This window comes from Ranitomeya variabilis, chromosome 5 (assembly GCF_051348905.1).
Source record: "Ranitomeya variabilis isolate aRanVar5 chromosome 5, aRanVar5.hap1, whole genome shotgun sequence".
Classification (NCBI taxonomy): Eukaryota; Metazoa; Chordata; class Amphibia; order Anura; family Dendrobatidae; genus Ranitomeya; species Ranitomeya variabilis.
In genome coordinates, this window is record NC_135236.1 from 55768724 (window position 1) to 55796010 (window position 27287).

At 42.4% G+C, this 27287-nt stretch overlaps 1 protein-coding gene across 3 annotated transcripts in view; it reads right to left on the reverse strand.

Annotated features, from left to right (window-relative positions):
• The window catches only part of PDE4A (phosphodiesterase 4A), a 903909-nt gene that overhangs the window by 155326 nt on the left and 721296 nt on the right, over positions 1–27287 (reverse strand). The window lies entirely within an intron of this gene.

Genomic DNA, 27287 nt, shown 5'->3' on the forward strand with positions numbered 1-27287 from the left:
CGCCATAATTCAGAAGGGACGTTCTTCGCCACGGATGCCGCGAGCCGTATGTGCAGAGTCTCCATCTGATTATTGCACGGTGCAGTTATTCGTTATCAGATCTCCCAATGTTGGAGGCAATAACTTTACATTCTGCAATGATTCATCGACTTTGGCTTCATTTGTTCATCATTTTCTAGATCTCTGCTAGCTGTCAGTGAATAAACCACTACTGTGTGCTACCGGACAGATCGCGATTATGCTTGCAGGGCTTGGACCTTTGTCCACAACATGCAGATGTCACAAAGGAGCGGGTGTCCTGCTCGGGATCCATCTCCATTACCCCAAATGATGAACACATTTAGGATTCATTTGAACGGTCCCATGTAATGCGATGTTTCCCCAGCAGGAGGCGCTGCAAAAGAAAGGTTTGGCTAGAAGTGACTTGGGAGCTGATCCTCGAAGATTACAGAGGCTGGACCCGTTGTGATCAGCCGATCCCTACCTGGCTTTTATTTAGAAAGGTGGTAACTACGTTACACAGCCATGTTTAAATCAGGGCTTTGGGGTTCAAGGTATTTTTTTATATGTATAACATTGTATATTAAAACAATATATATAGAAAATTCGCCATTTTAAACACAGGATCCACTATTCACAATAGGTGATGTCACAGCTCACCTCCTCCTCCTGTACAATGACTAATAACACTTCTATATACAGTAGATAACACAGGATCCACCATTCACAATAGGTGATATCACAGCTCACCTCCTCCTCCTGTACAATGACTAATAACACTTCTATATACAGTAGATAACACAGGATCCACCATTCACAATAGGTGATGTCACAGCTCACCTCCTCCTCCTGTACAATGACTAATAACACTTCTATATACAGTAGATAACACAGGATCCACCATTCACAATAGGTGATGTCACAGCTCTCCTCCTCCTCCTGTACAATGACTGATAACACCTCTATATACAGTAGATAACACAGGATCCACCATTCACAATAGGTGATGTCACAGCTCACCTCCTCCTCCTCCTGTACAATGACTGATAACATCTCTATATACAGTAGATAACACAGGATCCACCATTCACAATAGGTGATGTCACAGCTCACCTCCTCCTCCTGTACAATGACTGATAACACTTCTATATACAGTAGATAACACAGGATCCACCATTCACAATAGGTGATGTCACAGCTCCCCTCCTCCTCCTGTACAATGACTGATAACACTTCTATATACAGTAGATAACACAGGATCCACCATTCACAATAAGTGATGTCACAGCTCACCTCCTCCTCCTGTACAATGACTGATAACACCTCTATATACAGTAGATAACACAGGATCCACCATTCACAATAGGTGATGTCACAGCTCACCTCCTCCTCCTGTACAATGACTGATAACACTTCTATATACAGTAGATAACACAGGATCCACCATTCACAATAGGTGATGTCACAGCTCTCCTCCTCCTCCTGTACAATGACTGATAACACCTCTATATACAGTAGATAACACAGGATCCACCATTCACAATAGGTGATGTCACAGCTCCCCTCCTCCTCCTGTACAATGACTGATAACACTTCTATATACAGTAGATAACACAGGATCCACCATTCACAATAGGTGATGTCACAGCTCACCTCCTCCTCCTGTACAATGACTGATAACACTTCTATATACAGTGGATAACACAGGATCCACCATTCACAATAGGTGATGTCACAGCTCCCCTTCTCCTCCTGTACAATGACTGATAACACTTCTATATACAGTAGATAACACAGGATCCACCATTCACAATAGGTGATATCACAGCTCACCTCCTCCTCCTGTACAATGACTGATAACCTCTATATACAGTAGATAACACAGGATCCACCATTCACAATAGGTGATGTCACAGCTCACCTCCTCCTCCTGTACAATGACTGATAACACCTCTATATACAGTAGATAACACAGGATCCACCATTCACAATAGGTGATATCACAGCTCACCTCCTCCTCCTGTACAATGACTGATAACACCTCTATATACAGTAGATAATACAGGATCCACCATTCACAATAGGTGATGTCACAGCTCTCCTCCTCCTCCTGTACAATGACTGATAACACCTCTATATACAGTAGATAACACAGGATCCACCATTCACAATAGCTGATGTCACAGCTCCCCTCCTCCTCCTGTACAATGACTGATAACACTTCTATATACAGTAGATAACACAGGATCCACCATTCACAATAGGTGATGTCACAGCTCACCTCCTCCTCCTGTACAATGACTGATAACACCTCTATATACAGTAGATAACACAGGATCCACCATTCACAATAGCTGATGTCACAGCTCCCCTCCTCCTCCTGTACAATGACTGATAACACTTCTATATACAGTGGATAACACAGGATCCACCATTCACAATAGGTGATGTCACAGCTCACCTCCTCCTCCTGTACAATGACTGATAACACCTCTATATACAGTAGGTAACACAGGATCCACCATTCACAATAGGTGATGTCACAGCTCACCTCCTCCTCCTGTACAATGACTGATAGCTCCTCTATATACAGTAGATAACACAGGATCCACCATTCACAATAGGTGATGTCACAGCTCACCTCCTCCTCCTGTACAATGACTGATAACACCTCTATATACAGTAGATAACACAGGATCCACCATTCACAATAGGTGATGTCACAGCTCACCTCCTCCTCCTGTACAATGACTGATAGCTCCTCTATATACAGTAGATAACACAGGATCCACCATTCACAATAGGTGATGTCACAGCTCACCTCCTCCTCCTGTACAATGACTGATAACTCCTCTATATACAGTAGGTAACACAGGATCCACTATTCACAATAGGTGATGTCACAGCTCACCTCCTCCTCCTGTACAATGACTGATAGCTCCTCTATATACAGTAGGTAACACAGGATCCACCATTCACAATAGGTGATGTCACAGCTCACCTCCTCCTCTCTTGCAGAAATTTTGGAAAAGGAATTGACATCTAGTTCTATTGCTTACACATTCATGGGTTGGGACAGCCAGCCGGTCTTTACAGGCAGCCATTGTAGCACCTGCACTAGTCCCATGCTCACACCCTACGTGCCGCCCCTGCCACTGATGCCTCATGGGATATCTACATGCGTTCTGTACAATGCGGCTCATCCCAAAATATCAAACAGGCAAAATCAGCAGATGCCTCCGACGGCCGTCATTATACTCCACTAATAGAATAATCTGTTCAACTGGCACAAGGAGATTATCAGCGAGAAGTGAGAATTCTTCAGAAATGGAGATATTACGTGTGAGTGACCAGGAATGGCTCATAATAAGATTACCTCAAACACCCGAGACGGAAAGAAGAAGAAAAAAAATCATTGAAATCTCTATGGATGTAATTATATTCTAGGGACACGGTCACTGGGCAGGAAACGAACATTAGGGGCAGGTACAGTATGAGCAGGGGGTACAGCTATATAATACTGCGTTGGGAGGAATATTAATCGCGTGTGTATATATATTTATTACACACAAACCTACATATAGCATATACAACACACAAAGGGACGCGTCATCCACACAAACCAAAGCAGGAGGACGGCATCGCAAGAAGATGGGAGGCGCAGGACCAAGAAGAGCGACCACCCTCAAACCGCCCCGCAGGTGAGTATAATAAGTTATTTTTCTTCTCTTACAGGTCGGGTTAGGGCAGATATACAGCATTATAGAATACTGTATATCAGCCCTGAAAGGTGATGGCCGTAACTTATATCGGCCAAACCTGGTGACAGGTTACCTTTAAAAATGTGTTGTGGCTGGGTTTTCCAGCAAGACAATGACACGAAACATACAGAAAAGGCAACAAAGGAGTGGGTCAAAAAGTAGCACATTAAGGTCATGGAGTGGCCTAGCCAGTCATCAGACCTTAATCCCATAGAAAACTTATGGAGGGAGCTGAAGCTCCGAGTTGACAAGCGACAGCCTCAAAATCTTAATGATTTAGAGATGATCTGCAAACAGGAGTGGACCAAAATTCCTCCTGACATGCGCATGCAGTGCCCCAGAGTCCTGGTCGTTGCAGTAATGTCGCTCTTCCACAAGGGGGAGTGATGGTACGTCTGATGGCACTAAAGGAGTTCACCTGACCAGGTATCACAGTCACACACTACACTTCACACTCCAACCACCAGGGGGAGCAAAGGGTTCTATGTATTAGGCCACTCCTCACACTCGGGTAAAACTGGGGGTTGGATAGGAAGTTAGGGAGAACACTACTGGGTGAGACCCAGGAAAGACCTGTCAGGCAGACAGGGAGAGAAGGAGGAACATCTGAGCTGCAGACAGAGGTCCCTGTCAGGGGTGGGATCCTGGCAGAGACTGAGCGAGAGATAGAACGTTACGGAGCTGCGCCTGCACCTCATTGCGGCAGCATCCTAAGAAAGGACAAGAAGCGGAGTATATTGTGGAGAAGTGAGAAACGAGATCACAGCACAAGGAGATAACACCGGGAGGAGTCCTGCCTTAAGATCGGCAACATCCTCCTGAGGCGCGTAGCCGGTGGCCGGAACACCGAGGGAGTAAGAGACTCTACGCATTACTTCAAACTACGGCAGGGCAGTTAATTCCAAGTTGGCTGTCTCACCTTTAACCTAATGAAGACAACGGAGGCAAATCGTGGGAGAGGGGCGTCTCTAGGGTCCCTATAAAATAGCTCCAGGCCTACCCCGTCATACGGGTCGTCCTATCCATATCATCTGGGGGACGTAGAGAGAAAATATCAGAAACATACACGACAGTTGTGAGGACTATCCCGTGGTGCTCAGCAGGGAGGTACTACAACACCCAGGCGCAAGTAGGAAGGCTACTGATTTCCACCTGCAAAGGGAACTCTGGATGTGCCTTCGGACCGGCCGGATTCAGCCAGCCCTGTTAGCAGTGCTCTGGATTGTGGATGCTGAAGTCTTCAGTAAAAGGTAAAGAGACTGCAACCCTGTGTCCTCGTCATTTACTGCGACCTACACCATCATCATCTACCTTACTGGGAAGCCCTGGGGACACACTTCACCTGTGGGAAGGTATACCATCTAGCTGCCACAACATCACCCCAGCGGACCCCTAAGCAGCGTCGGTCACCCTGACCGAATACCACAGGTGGCGTCACGAACACTTGACAAACTTTCTACACCTTTAATTGGACGCCCCTTAGCAGGGCCACGGACCGGGTCGGGCCACCGTGACATCCCTAGAACCGAGACAGAGGGACCCGGTAACGAGTACCCCACTGCCCTGCGCCTGGGGGCGATCCATGCACAAACCTCATCAACTACAAGAAACTTCTGACTGCTTGCCAACAAGGGTTTTGCCATCAAGTAATAAGTCTTGTTTGCCAGAGGGATCAAATACTTATTTCTCACTGCAAAATGCAAATACCGTATTTTCTGGTGTATAAGACGACTGGGCGTATAAGACGACTGGGCGTATAAGATGACCCCCAAATTTTCCATATAAAATATGGAATTTGGGATATGCCTGCTGTATAAGACGGGGGTCATCTTATACGCCCAGTCATCTTATACGGCGTGTGGTTCCCAGGGTCTGAAGGAGAGGAGACTCTCCTTCAGGCCCTGGGATCCATATTCATGTAAAAAATAAAGAATAAAAATAAAAAATATGGATATACTCACCCGTCCGAGAAGCCTGGCTGTCACCGCTGCAAGCGTCTGCCTCCGTTCCTAAGAATTGCAGAGCGTGAAGGACCTTCGATGACGTCACGGTCTTGTGATTGGTCCGTGACAGCTCATGTGACCGGTCACCTGACCGTGACGTCATCGAAGGTCCTTCACGCTCTGCAATTCTTAGGAACGGAGGCAGACGCTTGCAGCGGTGACAGCAAGGCTTCTCGGAGGGGTGAGTATATCCATATTTTTTATTTTTATTCTTTATTTTTTACATGAATATGGATCCCAGGGCCTGAAGGAGAGTCTCCTCTCCTTCAGACCCTGGGAACATCCAGGATCGCTCCCTGCACACGCCGTACCTGGCGTATAAGACGACCCCCGACTTTTGGGACAATTTTTAGGGGTTAAAAAGTCATCTTATACGCCGGAAAATACGGTAAACTTATATAATTTATACAATGTGATTTTCTGCATTTTAGTTTTGATATTCTATCTCTCAATGTTAAAATTAACCTAGCCTTAACCCCTTAATCCCATATGACGTACTATCCCGTCGAGGTCACCTGGGACTTAATTTTAGTGATGGGATATTAAGTCATAGGCGATCGGCCGCACTCATGGGGGGAGCGTGGCCGATCGCCGTTGGGTGTCAGCTGATTATTACAGCTCCCGGCACATTAACCCCCGGAACACTGCGATCAAACATGATCGCAGTGCTCCTGCGACATAGGGAAGCAGTGGGCTCCCTGCGTGCTTCCCTGAGACCCTCGGAGCAACGCAATGTGATCGCATTGCTCCGAGGGTCTCCTACCTCCTTCTCCCTGCAGGCCCCGAATCCAAAATGGCCGCGGGGCTCCTTCCGGGTCCTGCTCAGAGCAGGCGCCGGCAAGCCTCCTGCAGTGCCTGTCAGATCGCTGATCTGACACACTGCTTTGCAAAGTGTCAGATCAGCGATCTGACACTATAGTATGATGTCCCCCCAGGGGAAAAAGTAAAAAAAAAAAATATTTACATGTGTAAAAAAAAAAAAAAAAATTCCTAGACAAAGAAAAAAAAAATATATTGTTCCAATAAATACATTTATTTATCTGAATAAAAAAAAATAACAATAAAAGTACACATATTTAGTATCGCCATGTCTGTAACGACCCGACCTATAAAACTGTCCCACTAGTTAACCCCCTCAGTGAACACCGTAAAATAAAAAAATAAAAAAAAGAGGCAAAAAAACAATGCTGTTATCATACCGCCAAACAAAAAGTGGAATAACACGCGATCAAAAAGACTGATATAAATAACCATGGTACCGCTCAAAACGTCATCTTGTCCCGCAAAAAAGGAGCCTCCATACAGCATCATCAGCAGCGAAAATTTAAAAAAGTTATAGTCCTCAGAATAAAGCGATGCAAAAATTATTTTTTATATAAAATAGTTTTTATCGTACAAAAGCGCCAAAACATAAAAAAATTATATAAATGTGGTATCGCTGTAATCGTACTGACCCGAAGAATAAAACTGCTTTACCAATCTTACCAAACGTGGAATGGTATAAACGCCCCCCCCCCCCCCAAAGAAATTAATGAAAAGCTGTTTTTTGGTCATTCTGCCTCACAAAATCGAATAAAAAGCGATCAAAAAATGTCACGTGTCTGAAAATGGTACCAATAAAAACATCAGCTCGTCCTGCAAAAAATAAGACCTCACATGACTCTGTGGACCAAAATATGGAAAAATTATAGCTTTCAAAATGTGGAGACGCAAAAACTATTTTTTGCAATAAAAAGCGTCTTTTAGTGTGTGACGGCTGCCAATCATAAAAATCCGCTAATAAACCCGCTATAAAAGTAAATCAAACCCCCCTTCATCACACCCTTAGTTAGGGAAATATAATAAAATTTGAAAAAAATCTATTAATTTCCATTTTCCCATTAGGGTTAGGTTTAGGGGTGGGGCTAAAGTTAGGGTCTGGGCTAGGGCTACAGTTAGGGTTGGGGCTACAGTTAGGGTTTGGATTACATTTACGGTTGAAATTAGGGTTGGGATTAGGGCTAGGGGTGTGTTGGAGTTAGGGGTGTGGTTGGGATTAGAGCTAGGGGCATGTTCGGGTTAGGGGTGTGGTTAGGGTTGGGATTAGGGTTAGGGGTGTGTTTGGGTTAGGGTTTCAGTTAGAATTGGGGGCTTCCACCGTTTAGGCACATCAGGGGCTCTCCAAACGCGACATGGCGTCCGATCTCAATTCCAGCCAATTCTGCGTTGAAAAAGTAAAAACAGCGCTCCTTCCCTTCGAGCTCTCCCGTGCGCCCAAACAGTGGTTCCCCCCACATATGGGGTATCAGCGTACTCAGGACAAATTGGACAACAACTTTTGGGGTCCAATTTCTCCTGTTACCCTTGGGAAAATACAAAACCGGGGGCTAAAAAATAATTTTTGTGGAAAAAAAAGGATTTTTTTATTTTTTTTTTATTTTTACGGCTCTGCGTTATGAACTGTAGTGAAACACTTGGGCGTTCAAAGTTCTCACAACACATCTAGATAAGTTCCTTGGGGGGTCTAGGTTCCAATATGTGGTCACTTGTTGGGGGTTTCTACTGTTTAGGTACATTAGGGGCTCTGCAAACGCAATGTGACGCCTGCAGACCAATCCATCTAAGTCTGCATTCCCAACGGCGCTCCTTCCCTTCCGAGCTCTGCCATGCGCCCAAACGGTGGTTCCCCCCACATATGGGGTATCAGCGTACTCAGGACAAATTGGACAACAACTTTTGGGGTCCAATTTCTCCTGTTACCCTTGGTAAAATAAAACAAATTAGAGATTAAATAAATTTTTGGTGAAAAAAAGTTAAATGTTCATTTTTATTTTTTTTTAAACATTCCAAACATTTCTGTGAAACACCTGAAGGGTTAATAAACTTCTTGAATGTGGTTTTGAGTACCTTGAGATGTGTCGTTTTTAGAATGGTGTCATACTTGGGTATTTTCTATCATATAGACCCCTCAAAGTGACTTGAAATGTGATGTGGTCCCTAAAAAAAAATGGTGTTGTAAAAATGAGAAATCGCTGGTCAAATTTAAACCCTTATAACTCCCTAACAAAAAAAAATGTTGGTTCCAAAATTGTGCTGATGTAAAGTAGACATGTGGGAAATGTTACTTACTAAGTATTTTGTATGACATATCTCTGTGATTTAAGGGGATAAAAATTCAAAGTTGGAAAATTGTGAAATTTTCTAAATTTTCGCCAAATTTCCATTTTTTTCATCAGGATCCGTTGAAGCGTTCCAGAGTTATAAACTCATCAAGGGACAGTGGTGAGAATTGTAAAAATTGGCCCGGTCATTAACGTGCAAACCACCCTTGGGAGTTAAGGGGTTAAAACGATAGACTGTTCACGTCTTTGTCAGTGGGAAAACTTACAAAATCAGCAAGGGGTCAAATACTTATTTCCCCCAGTGCGTGTGTGTGTGTGTGTGTGTGTGTGTGTGTGTGTGTGTGTGTGTGTGTGTGTGTGTGTGTGTGTGTATATACACACACACACACACAGTGGGGGAAATATGTATACACACACACATGTATATATATATATATATATATATATATATATATATATATATACACACATACATATATACACACACACATACACACACACATATTATACACTGCTCAAAAAAATAAAGGGAAGACTAAAATCCCACATCCTAGACATCACTGAATGAAATATTCCAGTTGTAAATCCTTATTCATTGCATAGTGTAATGTGTTGGGAACAATAAAACCTAAAAATTATCAACGTAAATCACAACTAATATCCCATGGAGGTCTGGAGTTGGAATGATGCTCAAAATCAAAGTGGAAAATGAAGTTACAGGCTGATCCAACTTCAGTGGAAATGCCTCAAGACAAGGAAATGATGCTCAGTAGTGTTTGTGTGGCCTCCACGTGCCTGTATGAGTATGATCTCCCTACAATGCCTGGGCATGCTCCTGATGAGGCGGTGGATGGTCTCCTGAGGGATTTCCTCCCAGACCTGGACTAAAGCATCCACCAACTCCTGGACAGTCTGTGGTGCAACGTGACGTTGGTGGATGGAGCGAGACATGATGTCCCGGATGTGTTCAATCGGATTCAGGTCTGGGGAATGGGCGGGCCAGTTCATAGCTTCAATGCCTTCATCCTGCAGGAACTGCTGACACACTCCATCGACATGAGGTCTGGCATTGTCCTGCATTAGGAGGAACCCAGGGCCAACCGCACCTGCATATGGTCTCACAAGGGGTCTGAGGATCTCATCTTGGTACCTAATGGCAGTTAGGCTACCTGTGGCGAGAACATGGAGGGCTCTGTGGCCCTCCAAAGAAATGCCACCCCACACCATTACTGACCCACTGCCAAACCGGTCATGCTGAAGGATGTTGCAGGCAGCAGATCGCTCTCCATGGTGTCTACAGACTCTGTCACATGTGTTCAGTGTGAACCTGCTTTCATCTGTGAAGAGTACAGGGCGCCAATGGCGAATTTGCCAATCCTGTGTTCTGTTGCAGATGGCAAGCGTCCTGCATGGTGTTGGGCTGTGAGCATAACCCCATCTGTGGACGTCGGGCACTCAGACCATCCTCATGGAGTCAGTTTCTAACTATGCAGACACATGCACATTTGTGGCCTGCTGGAGGTCATTTTGCAGGGCTCTGGCAGTGCTCCTCCTGTTCCTCCTTGCACAAAGGCTGAGGAAGCGGTCCTGCTGCTGGGTTGTTGCCCTCCTACGGCCCCCTCCACGTCTCCTGGTGTACTGGCCTGTCTCCTGGCAGCGCCTCCAGCCTCTGGACACTATGCTGACAGACACAGCAAATCTTCTTGCCACAGCTCACATTGATGTGCCATCCTGGATGAGCTGCACTACCTGAGCCACTTGTGTGGGTTGTAGAGTCCGTCTCATGCTACCACGAGTGTGAAATCACAACCAACATTCAAAAGTGACCAAAACATCAGCTAGAAAGCATTGGTACTGAGATGTGGTCTGTGGTCCCCACCTGCAGAACCAGTCCTTTATTGAGGGTGTTTTGATAATTGCCAATAATTCCCATCTGTTGTCTATTCCATTTACACAACAGCATGTGAAATTGATTGTCAGTCAGTGTTGCTTCCTAAGTGGACAGTTTGATTTCACAGAAGTTTAATTTACTTGGAGTTATATTCTGTTGATTTAAAGTGTTCCCTTTATTTTTTTGATACATATACACACATACACACTATAGAGCACTCTCTGTACCTGGCTGCTCTCCTCCACAATTATTAATCGCTCGGTTTAGGATTCCTTGTATTGCCGACTTCTTATCATATAAAGCCAAATGATATCTAAAAATAGAGTTAATCCGACAATACATCATCTTCATACATCTAGGCGAGATCCTCCAGGGACCTGTCACACATCTGACGGCAAAGAGGATCTTGGCATGTAGCAAACCCGCCTCAATCACAAAAAACAAGCAGCATTGTACTGTAGGGCCTCGCAGCTAGTCCTATCTTGCTTTTAAGGGGGTTCTTCATGATTAGAAAACAGCTTTTTTTACCTCTAGAAACAGCGCCTCATCTGGCCATGGGCAGAGTCTGGTATTACAATTCAGCTCCATTTATTTGACTTGATTTGACCTACTTGGTTTCTGGAAACAGGTTTATTAAATATCAAGCACTGGTGAAGTCCTCACGGCTATACACATTTACATATCTGACACTCTGTAGTATAGCAACACCAGAGGAAGTCAGTGATGTAGCGAAGCACTGCCATTAATACCATGGAAAATCAAGAAAGACCACCCATTGTAAGGCCTCCTGCTAATCTCACAAAAAAAAGTAATTATTCTATAAGACCACCCAGTAATCTCCCAGGAAGTTAGGATTCTTCTGTAAAACCACTCACTATTCTCAAAGGATGCTAGGATTTCTAGAATACCACTCACTAATCTCACAGAAGTCTGCATCCTCCCAAAATACCACCAACAAATCTCACAGAAATTCAGCATCCTTTTTGTAAGACCTCCTTCTAATGTCACAGGAAGTCCATATTGCTAGGAGACAATCCACTAGTCTCAGAAGAGGGTTGTAACCTTTCATAAGACCACCTACTAATCTCACAGAAAGTAAGTGTCCTCCTGAAAGACCACCTAGTTTCATAGTAAGTCAGTACTTCTAAAAGCCAACCCTCTGGTCCCAAATGAAGTTTGTAGCCTTCTGTAAGAGCACCCACTAATCTCACAGAAGGTCAGTCTCCTGCCGTAAGACTACCAACTTATTCCATTGGAAGTTATTACTGTCCATCAAGACCACTTCTCTCATCTCAAAGAATTTCAATCACAGAAAGTCAGAAATCTGTATCAAGACCCAACTTATTTAAAATTGACAGACAGTATCCTACAGAAATTCTCATTAAAATCTCCGTGGAAGGGCTTATCGTAGAGCACGATCGATGTAATTCCTTTACATGTCAGTATCTTCCAGTAAGACCCTCACTAATGTCATAGGGGCCGGAACCAATAATGATAATATCCAAATGTATCATTTCGAAAGTCAGTTTCCTGAAGAAAGACCTACATAAATCTGAGAGAAAGGCAGTATCCTCCTATAAGACCACCCACTGACCTCACAGGAAGGCAGTATCCTCCTATAAGACCACCCACTCACCTCACAGGAAGGCAGTATCCTCCTATAAGACCACCCACTGACCTCACAGGAAGGCAGAATCCTCCTATAAGACCACCCACTGACCTCACAGGAAGGCAGTATCCTCCTATAAGAATACCCACTGACCTCACAGGAAGGCAGTATCCTCCTATAAGAATACCAACTGACCTTACAGGAAGGCAGTATCCTCCTATAAAACCACCCTCTGATCTCAAAAGGAAGGCACTATGCTTCTGTAATACCACCTACCAATCTCTGAGGACATAAATAAGTGGCTATAAGATCATTCACCAATCTATCGGGGAGTCCATATTCTTCTGTAAAACCACCCAGTAATGTCACAGCACATCGCAGTATCCCTCCTTTAAGACTAACCTCACAGGAAGGCAGTATACTTCTATTAATTCACCCACCAATCACTCAGGACGTCCTATAAAACCACTCACCAAACTCTCAGGACATCAATAGCCTCCTAAAAGATCACCCTCCAATCTCTCAGAAAGTCAGTATTCTTCTGTAAGACCTCTCAGAAATTTTACAGGACATCAGTTGTAAGAGCAAAGCAATTCAATAACCTCATATATGACTACTCAATAATCTATCAAGCAATCAGTATATTTCTACAGGACCATCCTCTTATTTCAGAGAATGTACATCTCAGGAGGACCATCTCAATGATCATGGAAAGTAGACACCTCGATCTCAATACCAAGTCTCAAAGTAATTTCTTCTGATTTCATGAGAAGACAAACAATAATCTGAAGTGAAGTCAATCTATCATTTGAGATCAGAACTCTAAGACTTTAATCAAATGAGTTGAGGGCTTGCTTTAAAGAGGAAATTGCAACATTCCCCACCATCTAAATTGAATCCAGAATCCTTCCTATCACCAGAAGGTCTCCGTTTTCCATTAGGAGACATGGGAATAATTATTTTTTTTTCTGTTCTCATTTATGCTTTTTCTTGATTTGTATCATCAAAGCTTCAGATCCAACATTACTCCTCACTGATCATTCCTTATGTAATTCCTTGTCACATATCCTTCCAAAACGCAAGGCATACCTCCTTTGATGCTGCAAAGCAGAGGCATACACATAGACCTTTGTTCCGATGCTACCACCAGATGTAGTCATGGGTTACATTCCAAGGTACCTTCTACAAGGACAGCTGTTCTCAATGTGCCAATGTGTGGAACTTCTTCATGTTATCCCATTTCCCACCCCTCAAAACACAGCAAGTCTAACTGGCATACTATGAAATTAGTTGGGGATTTTAGAAACACTTGTAGTCCCAAAATTGGAATGTGGAACTTAACAAAGGAGGGGAGCAAATTAATGCTATATGAAACACTGGTCCATAAAAGTTTTCTACCATGGACAATGGATTTCTTTGGGTTACGGGGGGAGGGGGTTATTGTGTTTAGAAGGCCCATTTGAACAAAGAAAGAGGGCTTCCCATTCACGACATTCAAAGGTTCACCTGCGAGAAACAGAATGAAAAAACCCAAAGGCTAGGACAACGTGGATACTTGGGCCATCTGGATCCAATTTTCGAAGTCAGTGACATCGCTCCTACAGTAAGGTCAACGCTCCATGTTTTGTTTTTTTTTTACAAACTTGTGTTCCATTTAAAGCTACTGTAACTGGGTTCATCACAACTCATTCTGTTCCCGTTGGGCACTAGGCCAACCTCTACTCCCCCTTAGATATACATCCCTCAGCTAGCTTTATTTCAGTTCTCCACTCTCTCGGCACTTTGCAGAAATCCCTGACTAAAGCATCTTTGGCTGAATTACCGTCATATCTCAGCCTGGGGTTATTTCTCTGCTCTCATCACATCTGACCTTTCCGCTACCTCCTAAATGACCCATCACCCAACCTGTCAATGACACTACCCAATGTGCTGTTAGGACTCACACTATTCTGCTTCCATGCAATTAAAAACAGGAATCCATTGCTTAATGCTGTCACGTCTAATTGTTCATCTCATGTATCTCTCTCCCGGGACAACGAGGTTCTACATTTCAGGTTCCACAAAGAGAAACTCGAAAAGTGAAAACACTAATGTATTTCGAAGAACCGCACAGAAGTAATCTCATGTTTGGACACAGCATTGTGGGAGGTCTATTCCTTCTATAAGTTTGACATTGAAAAATTCTATATTTCTACTTAAATTTTCATGTAATTTTCAAGAAAATTCACATTGTGCCAGGAATTGGATCTATATTGATTTTACGAAAACAAATGGCAAGTTCCTCCTCAGTATATCGCAAGGATGAGATGGGATAGGATGGTCTAGGAAAGGGTAGGAAGACTGCTCTTATCTTTCATACCATTGGTGGTAATGTTTCTGATGAAGCCCTCTCCTTAAGATCTCCACGTACACCAGGTTTTGGTGGTTCGAAAAGTACCCCATTTTCAATAGAAATTTACTTTTGGAAGGATGGGTTCTCCACTCCATTTGTATTCACCAAAAATTTGATTAGCTTCCACAATAGGAAAAAATGGGATATATTGTCTGAGGAACTGGGTTCATTTTGCCAATTATGCTTGGATCCAAGTATTTGAAGAATAAAGATGTAAGAGATTTTTCTGACAAGAGGGCAATAAGTCTTAATGTATGTGACCCTATTACAGCTTCATACAATTGGGAAACCTGTAAGGATCGCTATGAGTTGCCCATAGACATTTCCCAGACAATACATCTCAGATTTCACGTTCATTCACACGAAATCCAATCGAAAACAAGTGCGCCTTGTTCCTTCGGATACTACCCTAAAGTAGATGTATTCTGTCAATTAAGACGGATATATCGAAAATAAAGGAGCAGCATATGGTGACATGGTATTTATAATAAGCCCTGCAGGTGCAAAAATGGTTAGATTGTACCATGGCGGAAACAACAAGACCTACCAATTGTCATAGAAAAAAAGAGATTTTATATAAATACTGAACGCTAAGGGGCCGATTGATTAAGATTGGTACACGGCACTTAATGAACTCAATGCATTTTCTCAATGGTGTGTGCTTAATTTGACAAAGAGGCCCCGTCCTGCCGTAGAAGACGTATCGAGTCAAGTCAATGTCAACCACACCCGGAGAGGTGGACTGGTCTCTGTAAAGAAACATCCCCTCCCCACGCAGGCAGCCTGGTCTTAGTGAAGAAACGCCTCCAAGGAGGCAGCCTGGTCTTAGTGAAGAAACGCCTCCAAGGAGGCAGCCTACTCTTGGTGAAGAAACGCCCCTCAAGGAGGCAGCCTGCTCTTGGTGAAAAAATGCCCCAAGGAGGCAGCCTGCTCTTGATAAAGAAACGTCCCTGAGGAGGCAGCCTACTCTTGGTGAAGAAACACCCCCAAGGAGGCAGCCTGCCCTTGGTGAAGAAACGCCCTTCAAGGAGGCAGCCTACTCTTGGTGAAGAAACACCCCCAAGGAGGCAGCCTGCCCTTGGTGAAGAAACGCCCTTCAAGGAGGCAGCCTGCTCTTGGTGAAAAATGCCCCAAGGAGACAGCCTGCTCTTGGTGAAGAAACGCTCCCCAAGGAGGCAGCCTGCTCTTGAAGAAACGCCCCTGAGGAGGCAGCCTGCTCTTGGTGAAGAAACGCCCCCCAAGGAGGCAGCCTGCTCTTGAAGAAATGCCTCTGAGGAGGCAAACTACTCTTGGAGAAGAAACGCTCCTAAGTATGCAGCTTGCCCTTGGTGAAAAAATGCCCCAGAGGAGGCAGCCTGCTCTTGGTGAAAAACGTGCCCGAGGAGGCAGCCTGCTCTTGGTGAAAAACGTGCCCGAGGAGGCAGCCTGCTCTTGGTGAAAAACGCCCCTGAGGAGGAAGCCTACTCCTGGTGAAAAACGCCTCTGAGGAGGAAGCCTGCTCTTGGTGAAAAACACCCCAGAGGCAGCCTGCTCTAGGTGAAGAAACGCCCCTGAGGAGCAGTCAGATTCCTATGTATATACGAGGATGACCGTGTTTATTTTTCTGATAACTATCTCCTATTCTAGAAACATTATTAAGAAGATGAATTCATGTTCAAAAATTGTACTAGGGGCAGTTTCTTAAAAACTCTCACCGATCATAGATATATAACTACAGAGACATGGCATTTGTTTTTCTTTTTTAGAACAACCTAGGGTGCCTGAACACATGGACAAAACAGATCCAAATCACGGAGTCATGCATCGAGCAGAAAGCCTCTTACACGTTGGCACAATCGTTTTCTCTTCGGAAAGAGGAAACCCCCCTGTGATGGATTATCTTCACACATCGCTCGTGGCTTCCAGACACACGTTTGCAAATTAACACAGTCTACTCGTCTTTTTTTTTTTTTTGGCATTTACTTTTCATCGAGAATCAAAGACGATGTGACTGCAGGCCCCGACCGTTCCTGGGGTATTTTCTGTAGCAATTAACACATCTCTTGCTGAGATTCTGAAAAGTCTTCGTACCGCTCAGGGAATGGAATTACAGTCTTATTTTCTGAGCCACAAAACCAATTCAAGTTGCCAATGCATTTCCTTGGCGAGATTTCATTGTAGCAGCCACATAGCCGGGATGGATGAGTAACACCTTGTGAAGCTGGCAAGATGAACTCTTGGATTTCATATTGCTGTCAGACACCCAGCAGCCTCTCTAGTGGGATAAACGCGCTCAGTGCTTGACTTTAATCTGATGGATCTTTTTCTTGCAGCTCCCTGCGGTCTAACGCAAGTGTCATGAAATCAATGGGGTCGTGAGGAACGTACATCAAGAGGCTTTAAATCAAATTCTACTGAGCAGACAATACATTAGCCGGCCTGAATGTGTCCCTGATCGATACATATATTATCTGTTGTTTTTATTGTGAAGGCGTCTCATCATTTATATTTTTCTTCCTTTATAAATCATAAACGCCATTATGAACTTTGAGTACGGTAGTTATATTCTTGTACACAGGGGGCAGTATTATAGTAGTTATATTCTTGTACATGGGGCAGTATTATAGTAGTTATATTCTTGTATATAGGGGGCAGTATTATAGTAGTTATATTCTTGTACATGGGGCAGTATTATAGTAGTTATATTCTTGTATATAGGGGGCAGTATTATAGTAGCTATATTCTTGTACATAGGGGCAGTATTATAGTAGTTATATTCTTGTACATAGGGGCAGTATTATAGTAGCTATATTCTTGTACATAGGGGCAGTATTATAGTAGTTATATTCTTGTACATAGGGGCAGTATTATAGTAGTTATATTCTTGTATATAGGGGGCAGTATTATAGTAGTTATATTCTTGTATATAGGGGGCAGTATTATAGTAGTTATATTCTTGTACATAAGGGGCAGTATTATAGTAGTTATATTCTTGTACATAGGAGCAGTATTATAGTAGTTATATTCTTGTACATAGGAGCAGTATTATAGTAGTTATATTCTTGTACATAGGAGCAGTATTATAGTAGTTATATTCTTGTACATAGGAGCAGTATTATAGTAGGTATATTCTTGTACATAGGGGCAGTATTATAGTAGTTATATTCTTGTACATAGGAGGCAGTGATATAGTAGTTATATTCTTGTACATAGGGAGCAGTATTATAGTAGTTATATTCTTGTACATAGGAGCAGTATTATAGTAGTTATATTCTTGTACATAGGAGGCAGTGATATAGTAGTTATATTCTTGTACATAGGGGCAGTATTATAGTAGTTATATTCCTGTACATAGGAGCAGTATTATAGTAGTTATATTCTTGTACATAGGAGCAGTATTATAGTAGTTATATTCTTGTACATAGGAGGCAGTGATATAGTAGTTATATTCTTGTACATAGGAGAAGTATTATAGTAGTTATATTCTTGTACATAGGGGCAGTATTATAGTAGTTATATTCTTGTACATGGGGCAGTATTATAGTAGTTATATTCTTGTACATAGGGGCAGTATTATAGTAGTTATATTCTTGTACATAGGGGCAGTATTATAGTAGTTATATTCTTGTACATAGGGAGCAGTATTATAGTAGTTATATTCTTGTACATAGGAGGCAGTGATATAGTAGTTATATTCTTGTACATAGGAGCAGTATTATAGTAGATATATTCTTGTACATGGGGCAGTATTATAGTAGTTATATTCTTGTACATAGGAGCAGTATTATAGCAGTTATATTCTTGTACATGGGGCAGTATTATAGTAGTTATATTCTTGTACATAGGGGCAGTATTATAGTAGTTATATTCTTGTACATGGGGCAGTATTATAGTAGTTATATTCTTGTACATGGGGCAGTATTATAGTAGTTATATTCTTGTACATAGGGGCAGTATTATAGTAGTTATATTCTTGTACATGGGGCAGTATTATAGTAGTTATATTCTTGTACATAGGGGCAGTATTATAGTAGTCATATACTTGTACAGAGGAGCAGTATTATAGCAGTTATATTCTTGTACATAGGAGCAGTATTATAGTAGTTATATTCTTGTACATAGGGGGCAGTATTATAGTAGTTATATTCATGTACATAGGGGCAGTATTATAGTAGTTATATTCTTGTACATAGAGAGCAGTATTATAGTAGTTATATTCTTGTACATAGAGAGCAGTATTATAGTAGTTATATTCTTGTACATAGGGGGTAGTATTATAGTAGTTATATTCTTGTACATAGGAGCAGTATTATAGTAGTTATATTCTTGTACATAGGCGCAGTATTATAGTAGTTATATTCTAATACATAGGGACTCTGGTGTATGGTTTCTCCTTGCAGAGATCAGCAGCTAACTTAGACAGACTTATAGGCCAAGTAATGCTCCTTGAGAAAACGGTATGCAAATTAGCCATTTTCCAAAATTGAAAAAAACACGTCTCCTTACTGCCACCTATTGGGGAAAGCTTCCCCGTGAGTCAATGTCTGATTCTTTTCATAACCACACAAACATATTGTATAGAATTGTGTCACTGGGGAACATGGTGCACTTTTATGATGCAGAATTCCATTTTGGTGACAGAATAAACCACTTATAGAATTCTGAAAGATTTTGAGCGTTCTATAATATCTGGTTTATGACACTAATCTGACATTTACACATATATTGTGCAGAAAAGGCATCTAGAGGTGTAAAATCCGATGGAAAAATACCCCGAGTGTTAAGTGTTGTTATTTATTTTTTTCTCAGTAAATGTTTCGTTCCTGGAAGTAGCGCTTTCTTTCCCCCCGCTCACTTCTGCATCGACGTTTTCTGACTATCGCGCAGGTTATAAATGCGGTGCCCCCCCCCAAAAAAAAAGGCAGCTAGAGAGTCACGTGGCTCGGCTCCGATCTGTGCATTCGCTGCGCTCTATATATACACGTCTATATATATTATCACCCGAGCTCATCCTTAGAACAGCTGTATACAGAGGAGTAATCTGACAAAGAGCCCTATAATCACTGCGCACAGCTCTGGCATTATCGAGACAGAGGGAGGGGGTACGGCAATCTTCGGTTAGATTTAACCCCGTATTTCCATCATTTAATGCCGCCAATATATAGAGATCCGCCAATACACTAATATTTGGGTAGTTTTAACCCCTTAATGTCATCTTCAGTGCAGAAACAAGAGAGGGAACCAGGAGAGGGGGGGGGGGGGGGAGCTTAATCTAGAATAACCCCTTTATTTCCATCATCATCATCATCATACAGGGAGACAACAATAGGGGGTTTGGTAATATTATATATATATCCCTTTAGTTGCAGTTTAATGCTGCCAAAACAGACAGGAGGGTGCACAATGATGATGCACCAAAATGAAAGACAGGAGGAGTGTACAACATTTTTTTTTAACAAAGGTCACCCCTTAATTTCAGGTTTAGTCCTACCAATGTAGAGAAAACAGAGGTGGAACTTTTGAACTGGTGCAAACTCTTATTGTCATCTTAAAAGAGAACTATTACCAGGCTAAAAGTTGACAGTTTTTGGTTTTATTCTTTTCCCGCTTCTTCCCCGAGTATGCCACTTTTTGTTTTATTAAAATCCGACGAACGGTTCCAGAGATATGGGCCTTTTTATTTGCTGTTAATTTTTATGCAAAGCAGGCAGGAGACACGCCCCAGAGGATCCTGTTAGTCACGCCCCCTCCCTTAGTAAGGAGTATAAAAATTAACACTAAATAAAAAGGCCCATATCTCTGGAACCGTATGTCGGATTTGAAAAAAATAAAAAATGTCATACTCAGGGGAGCAGTGAGAAAAAAAAGATGAGAGCAAAAACTTGACACTTTTGACCCAGTGACCAGTCCTTTTAAATGCTACCAATTGAAAAACTGAAAAAGTGAGTATGTTAACCTTTAGATTTAACCCTTTAGAAAAATCTCATTCTTAGTGCTGCCAATACATGGACAGAAGAAGGGAATACAGTAATTTTCAGCCACATTTAACCCCTTTATATATTGGCAGCACTAAAGCCTCAAATAAACAAGAGAGGGGACACAATGAGATTTGGATAGGATTAACCCCCTATATTCATCTACAGTTCTCCAAACACAGAATGTGACAATTGTTGGATGGATTTGCCGCCGTATTGCAATTTTTATTGCCGTTAATACATTGAGACATGAACCCTCAAGTTTTAACCCCTCCGCTGCCACTTCAGAACTGTAAACTCCTGCCAAAGCGGAGACAGACAGATGGCATGAGGCATAATGGTGAATTAGCATGGATTAAATCTATGTGAAGCTGCAAAAAGTTTCAAGACTGTATGCATCATACAGAAGCCTGAAAACAAAGAAAGATACTTAAAGGGAAGGTTCACTATAAAAATGCCTTTTAATAAACAGATGCAACTGCTCTTTAAAAGGCATGTGTTGTCATGACATAAACTTCCCTTATAGGGATAGGTTTCATATTTTTTAAAAAAAATTTGGGGTAAATTTTCATACCAGCCCCTGGGACCATTCTAAAATCTGCTTTTTTTCCTGGACATGCACATGTACATTAGCAGCAACAGACTAAAACTCTATATTTTATACTGAAGCATTTAATAAGCGTGTGCCAAGTTCATTGTAAAGGGAGGAGGAGGAGGTGAGCTGTGACATCACCTATTATGAATGGTGGATCCTGTGTTATCAGCTTTATATAGGGGTGTTTTGGTCATTGCAATAATGCGTATGATGGTAAGGAGCTTGCTGAAAACTCGTCCTGAAAGAGTAGAAAATATGGAGTCTAAATCAGCCCCAGTGTCTGGTGTGAAAACTACAGGATTACCATTTTTTTATACAAGTTAAAAGTAATTTTTTTCATATCATGAACACAAAACCTGCTTTAAACAATAGGTCATTTTCTGGTGATACATCCCAGTTAAGTTTCCCAACCTGCGACTTGACAGAACATAGAAAAGATGAGCTCTAGTGCTAAGGCAATGACTAAAGTCTTAACGGTGAATATAAGAGAGGGAGGAGGGGGATGAAGCTGCAAAAACTCTCTCTAAGGTTATGTGCACACGGCACATTTCAGGCTGATTCCACCCAGAATCCACCTGAAAAAGCGACACAGAGAAACTTTTGTATATTGGATTAAAAATGTTAATGAATTTAAAGCATCACATTCCAGTGCACTTTTCATTTTTGGCATGCAAAATGCCAGTCTTAATGACCAGAGACCCAAATGTATTCCTCTACTTAGACAGTCCCGTAACACTTGGCGTCCATCTAGGTATATACTTTTAAAATAGGAAGTCGATGCAATGACTTTCTCAGCCTTTTGATTGCGGTACATTGTTGCAGTAGGGGCAGGTCACCAGAGACTGATCTTCCTTGAGAACTGTAGGTACACAACAGATGGGGCTCTAGTTGACCACTTCAATAATATCGGTATAGAATTTAGAGTCAGGGGACTCAGAGTTGACAAACACCTATCGTGACATAAAGGGATATTATGGTTTACATAAATTATCAAGTGACATTTTTAATTTCTGTGGGTCCCACTACTAGGTCACCCATCAATCACCAGAAGAAGCGACTTGTACCTTCAGCTCGGACGGCCAAACGTAATGAAGGTAGCCGTTTGTGGGGTGGCAACTAGCTGCAGTTATCCATGAGTTCAACCAACAGTCTTATGGGGAAGTTGAGGATTAAGCATGGCCGATTTCGGACTGCCAATCCTATTGTTCTTTAGAGATAAGCCGTCCCCTGAGGAGTGGGGCAGCGGCTCTCATGGACAACACAGGATCACTAGGCAAAGCAAGCGCTCCTGTGTATGGGAGAAATGGGCAAGATCGCTACCAGCCGAGACTGTTACCTAACCTGTATGGGTGGCTTTCGAATTGTCCATGTGCCACCAGTTGCTCCATTCATCTCCTCTTGGATGTGGTTTGTGGTTAGGAGAGGACAGGAGACCTGACTTCTCATCTATCTGGTAGAAAGCTAATCATTTATGTCAACCAAAGAATGGCTTGAAATCCTTTACATTGGCCATGGATAACAAGTATAAATCAAGCCCTTGTATTCCTGTATGGCAAATATTGAAGGGCTTAGTCTTGACATAACCATGGAGAACTACAGATGGAGAGTTGTAGACCACTTCATCTTTTTAGGTCTTTGGACTACACATTTTAATAGTTTGGAAGATAAAATAAACCAAAGCGTCTATCCAGGATTTTTCCCAAGTACTTCTTTTCCATTTTGTAAACTCGCACCACCCCAATTGGGAGAAAACGATTGAAAAAGCATTGAGATTTCTTTTGGAAAATTGCCAGTCAGAGATGTTCTACCATAGATATTTACTTTCCATATTCTTTAAAGATTGCATCCTGGTGGAAAAAAAGTGCCGTCTATGTATGTCAATATACTTTTAACGTGTTTGCGTATATACAGTATGTGTGCGCGCACCGGTAGCTGGCTACATACTAGGTTGCACAGTAGGAGTGATTAAGTGCTGCAATGAGTCACACCGGAGAACAAAGTCAGGTCTAAGTGCTTTGACCTTCTCACCCTTTCACACACCGCAATGCTTGGTCGGAAAAGTGCTCATCAAAAAGGGTCTACCGTTACCAAACCAACGTCAAGCGCCAAAGTCGATTAAACTCAAGAGCCCAAGAGACAAGGGAAAAAAAAAAAAGTGTGTAATGGTCTCTAGAAGCCATGACCTTCATGCATTAGCATTTTGGAGGTAAACATATGAGCCAACTGGTGGAGCCATCTTTCTCCACCAATATGGGACCAGTAATGGTGGCATCATGACAATATTGGATGGCATCTGAGTGCGGTCTGATTTTTTTTTTACTGACCCATAGACTTTTTCCTGATTTTGAGCCAACACTTGGATCAATATCGGACAAGTCTCCAAGCTTTTGGCTGGACTAGTCGGTCCGAGAAAAATAGAAAATCAGACATGTGAACTACCCCAGACTTTGATAGGTACAAATGCATCTGTGAAAAATATAGATCTAATCAGAGAAAAGACTGGCAACTGAATGAGACTTTTGTCGCAGGATTGCTGACCCATATCTGGCCACCGGCCCCCATCGTTGAGTTAGCAATTAATGGACAAAGCAGATCTTCCCATGTGTGGCACCATAAGCTGTTTCTTTTCAAATCAAATCAAATCAAATCAAATCAAATCAGCTTTATTGGCAGGACCAAATAAACATCAGTTTTGCCAAAGCACAAGCACTTTTCTCTACACGATGAGTATTTGGTGCATTTTTGATGTTGCAGGCTTTCTGCAGAATTGGGTTAATTACGTTTTTGAGTGGATTTGGCCTTTTTATTTAGATCTTGTGCTTTTATCACATTTTTACAACAGAGGGTTTTGGTCTCTTTTTGGCATGTCATGTTTTAAATAAAATGGCTTGGTTTTAGATGCTTCCCATTAGTTAGCCTTGGTAAGACTGCTTTAAGAAATGTGTGGATTACATGTGTTTTTAGTGCATTCCTGTTCTGGAAACGCACTAAAAACAGCTTTTTTTTACCTGCAGATTTTTCTCACCTCATTCAAATCTATGGAGAAAATCCACAGATAAACCCATAAAAAAAGCACAGTGGGCATGAGATTTCTTTTAATCCTATCCACTTTGCTGCAACTGTAAGACACTGAGTTTTTAGGCAAACTGAAAATACACAGCATCAAAAACTCACCAAAAACTCATTGTGGGAGATTTTATATGTGAGCACCTTTAACCTAAGAATTAAGACAGCCAAAGGACAGAGTTAGGCAAGACCCAAGTATAGCCCAACAGATATCCATGGGGGAGAGAAGGATCGGACAGCTTCTTTCGTGGGGAGATAAGCTGGCGCCAGAGGTGCCTGGCAGAACCTTCAGTCACCAATACACATTAGACTAATGTCAGCCATACCCATCGATATCAATGGGTTCAGTCACCACTAATGCGTAGGGGAACACCAGTCAACAGATTGTCGAAAAATAGGATTTCGGGCATGACTGATTTAGTATTGCCAAGCACTTTGCCCTCCCATAGAAAAGAGATGTGCCGGTGGCTCCCTCAGATCCTGTGTATGGGAAAGATGGCAGAGATGACTGTTGGTTGAACGATCGGCCAAAACATTGAAGATGATTGTTGGTTCAACGATCACCCGAAACATCGTTTGGCAGAAGGCCATCTAATCTGTATAGTAGGCCTTTGTCCATGTGTTTTCAAAGAATAGAAGGAGTTTCTTGGCTAAACAAAGCTTGTTCGAGTATGGGGAACTCATTGGGTCAACCACCATCTAAAGTGGCATTGTGGTTTCTGATAAAAATGGATAACAATACATATTGCTTGTTCTGTCAATCAATACCAATGGTTCCCATCAGACCCCAGTAATTTACATTAGTATCCATCATGGCGGTTGGAGTTTTAGACAAACATTGCTTTTCCTCCCATAATATATAACTAAATTTTGTACTGTGGCTCCAAAAGAAGGCACAAATGCAAACACATTCCTAAAGTTGGTCATGCAGTTCAGACCGCTGTCGGCCAGAAGCTTGTTTGACCAACAATTATCTCTCTGACCCCTTTGGGCTGGAAGCTTACTTCCCCTGGGAACAAAATGATTGGAGAATTGGACATTGAAATTCGACATGCCCGGATTTCACCTGTTGGGTCAAAGTCAGAAGACCCCCATACACATTAAGTGCTCGAATGGTCAGCGGATTTGGCCAACATCATTCTAATTAGCAATCAACTTAAGAAATCAGTATCCAGACATACACCGGTCACAAATATGTCAAGGAGTCACACGTATATACAAGTAACTATATCAAATAATCTTATGCACAATGCCCCCCATATAAATATAAAGAGCAGCTGTATAACCCCCTCTAGGCATCTACATCGGGCTAATAACCGGTGGGCACGATTGGCCTCCTGTAGCTAATTGTGTATATATTATGCATCATTATCATTTATTAATGTGTCCTTGACCTTTGATCGAAACATGCCAAAATGAAGGACATCTCCGATCCCTCTTTAGGAACAGGCATGCAGTATTAATTATTAAATACTTATATGGAAGCAAAAATCCACCATCCCAGGTGATAAAAAGAACCAAAAAACAAAAGGCTGTCTGTCCGCGAGTTATATGGATCCTGCACAAAACGGTGTATGGCGCAGCGTGCAGCCGCTTTTTTTCCTTCTTAGGCTTGCACCATACATTTTGTCACCATGTCTTTGATCATCATCCCACACTATGCTTATTTAGGGCTCGCTAATTATCCGGGATGAAGCGGTGACTGAGCGACTAGATGATTTGTACAAAAAAAATAAATAAATTGAGAATTGATGTCGTGCGTCTGTTTTCTGATGATGGGAAGTAAGATGTGAAAGTGTTCTGGACAGCAGAGCGGACTTATTCAGCCATGTCACATCACGGTGATTTGCAGAGCAGGCGGAACTGACAAACCATTGAGTGTGACACCTGTCAGACCCTCCATCTGTCACCGGTAAGTAACCCTGCTGATGCTTAAAATCCCGAGGCGGAAAGGAGAGGGAAGCATAAGATAGAAAGTTCAAGATGTGCATATCATCTCCTCCTTTCGTCCTTGAACCCTTTACTGAGGGTCACACATATGTAACACATAAGTGACGCCAAATCACAGGAAGGTTAGTGGCTCCTCTAGTCTTGGAGGACCTCTTAGGATTTCTTGCTATTCTTACTTTTGTCCCTAGGGTCAGAATAGAACTGTGAACCTTTAACTGTGGACCTCTTTATTTCTTTTTCAAAATTCTTTGCTGACGTTAAGACGTTGCCCAAAGGGTAGTATTTTTTTATGTAACTTTATATACTAAAGGTTATGTATTTTTATATAAGTATACCTTATTAATCATTTCTTTTCCAATCCACCAATCTTGCTGACACACATGCAAGAACAGCTAATCTGATAAACCATTGGTGCCACCTCTTCTGGCTATGTGATCAATCACCTGCCATACATGATGCACCTAAGTTTCCCCTCTTCGGGTTTTACCCCAACCCTCTTCAGGTTTAACACCAACCCTCTTCAGGTTTAACACCAACCCTCTTCAGGTTTTACCCCAACCCTCTTCAGGTTTTACCCCAACCCTCTTCAGGTCTTCTCCTCCCCTCTTCAGGTCTTCTCCTCCTCTCTTCAGGTCTTCTCCTCCCCTCTTCAGGTCTTCTCCTCCCCTCTTCAGGTCTTCTCCTCCCCTCTTCAGGTCTTCTCCTCCCCTCTTCAGGTCTTCCAGGCCTATCTTAGGACCTTTTTTATGTCTATAAGAAGTGATTAAAAGTAGTAACGTCAGTGATGGAGGGCACAACTGTAATACAGATGGGGCACGTCAAATGCCTGTGAGGTCCTTGGCTCCGGAAATGATGTAGACAAAAGTAGGAATGAGAAGAATGGAGCTACTCTCAGTGGCGTGAATGGAGTCTGATGGACCCCAATGCAAGATTTGGACGGGGGCCATACCCATTATGAATCTACT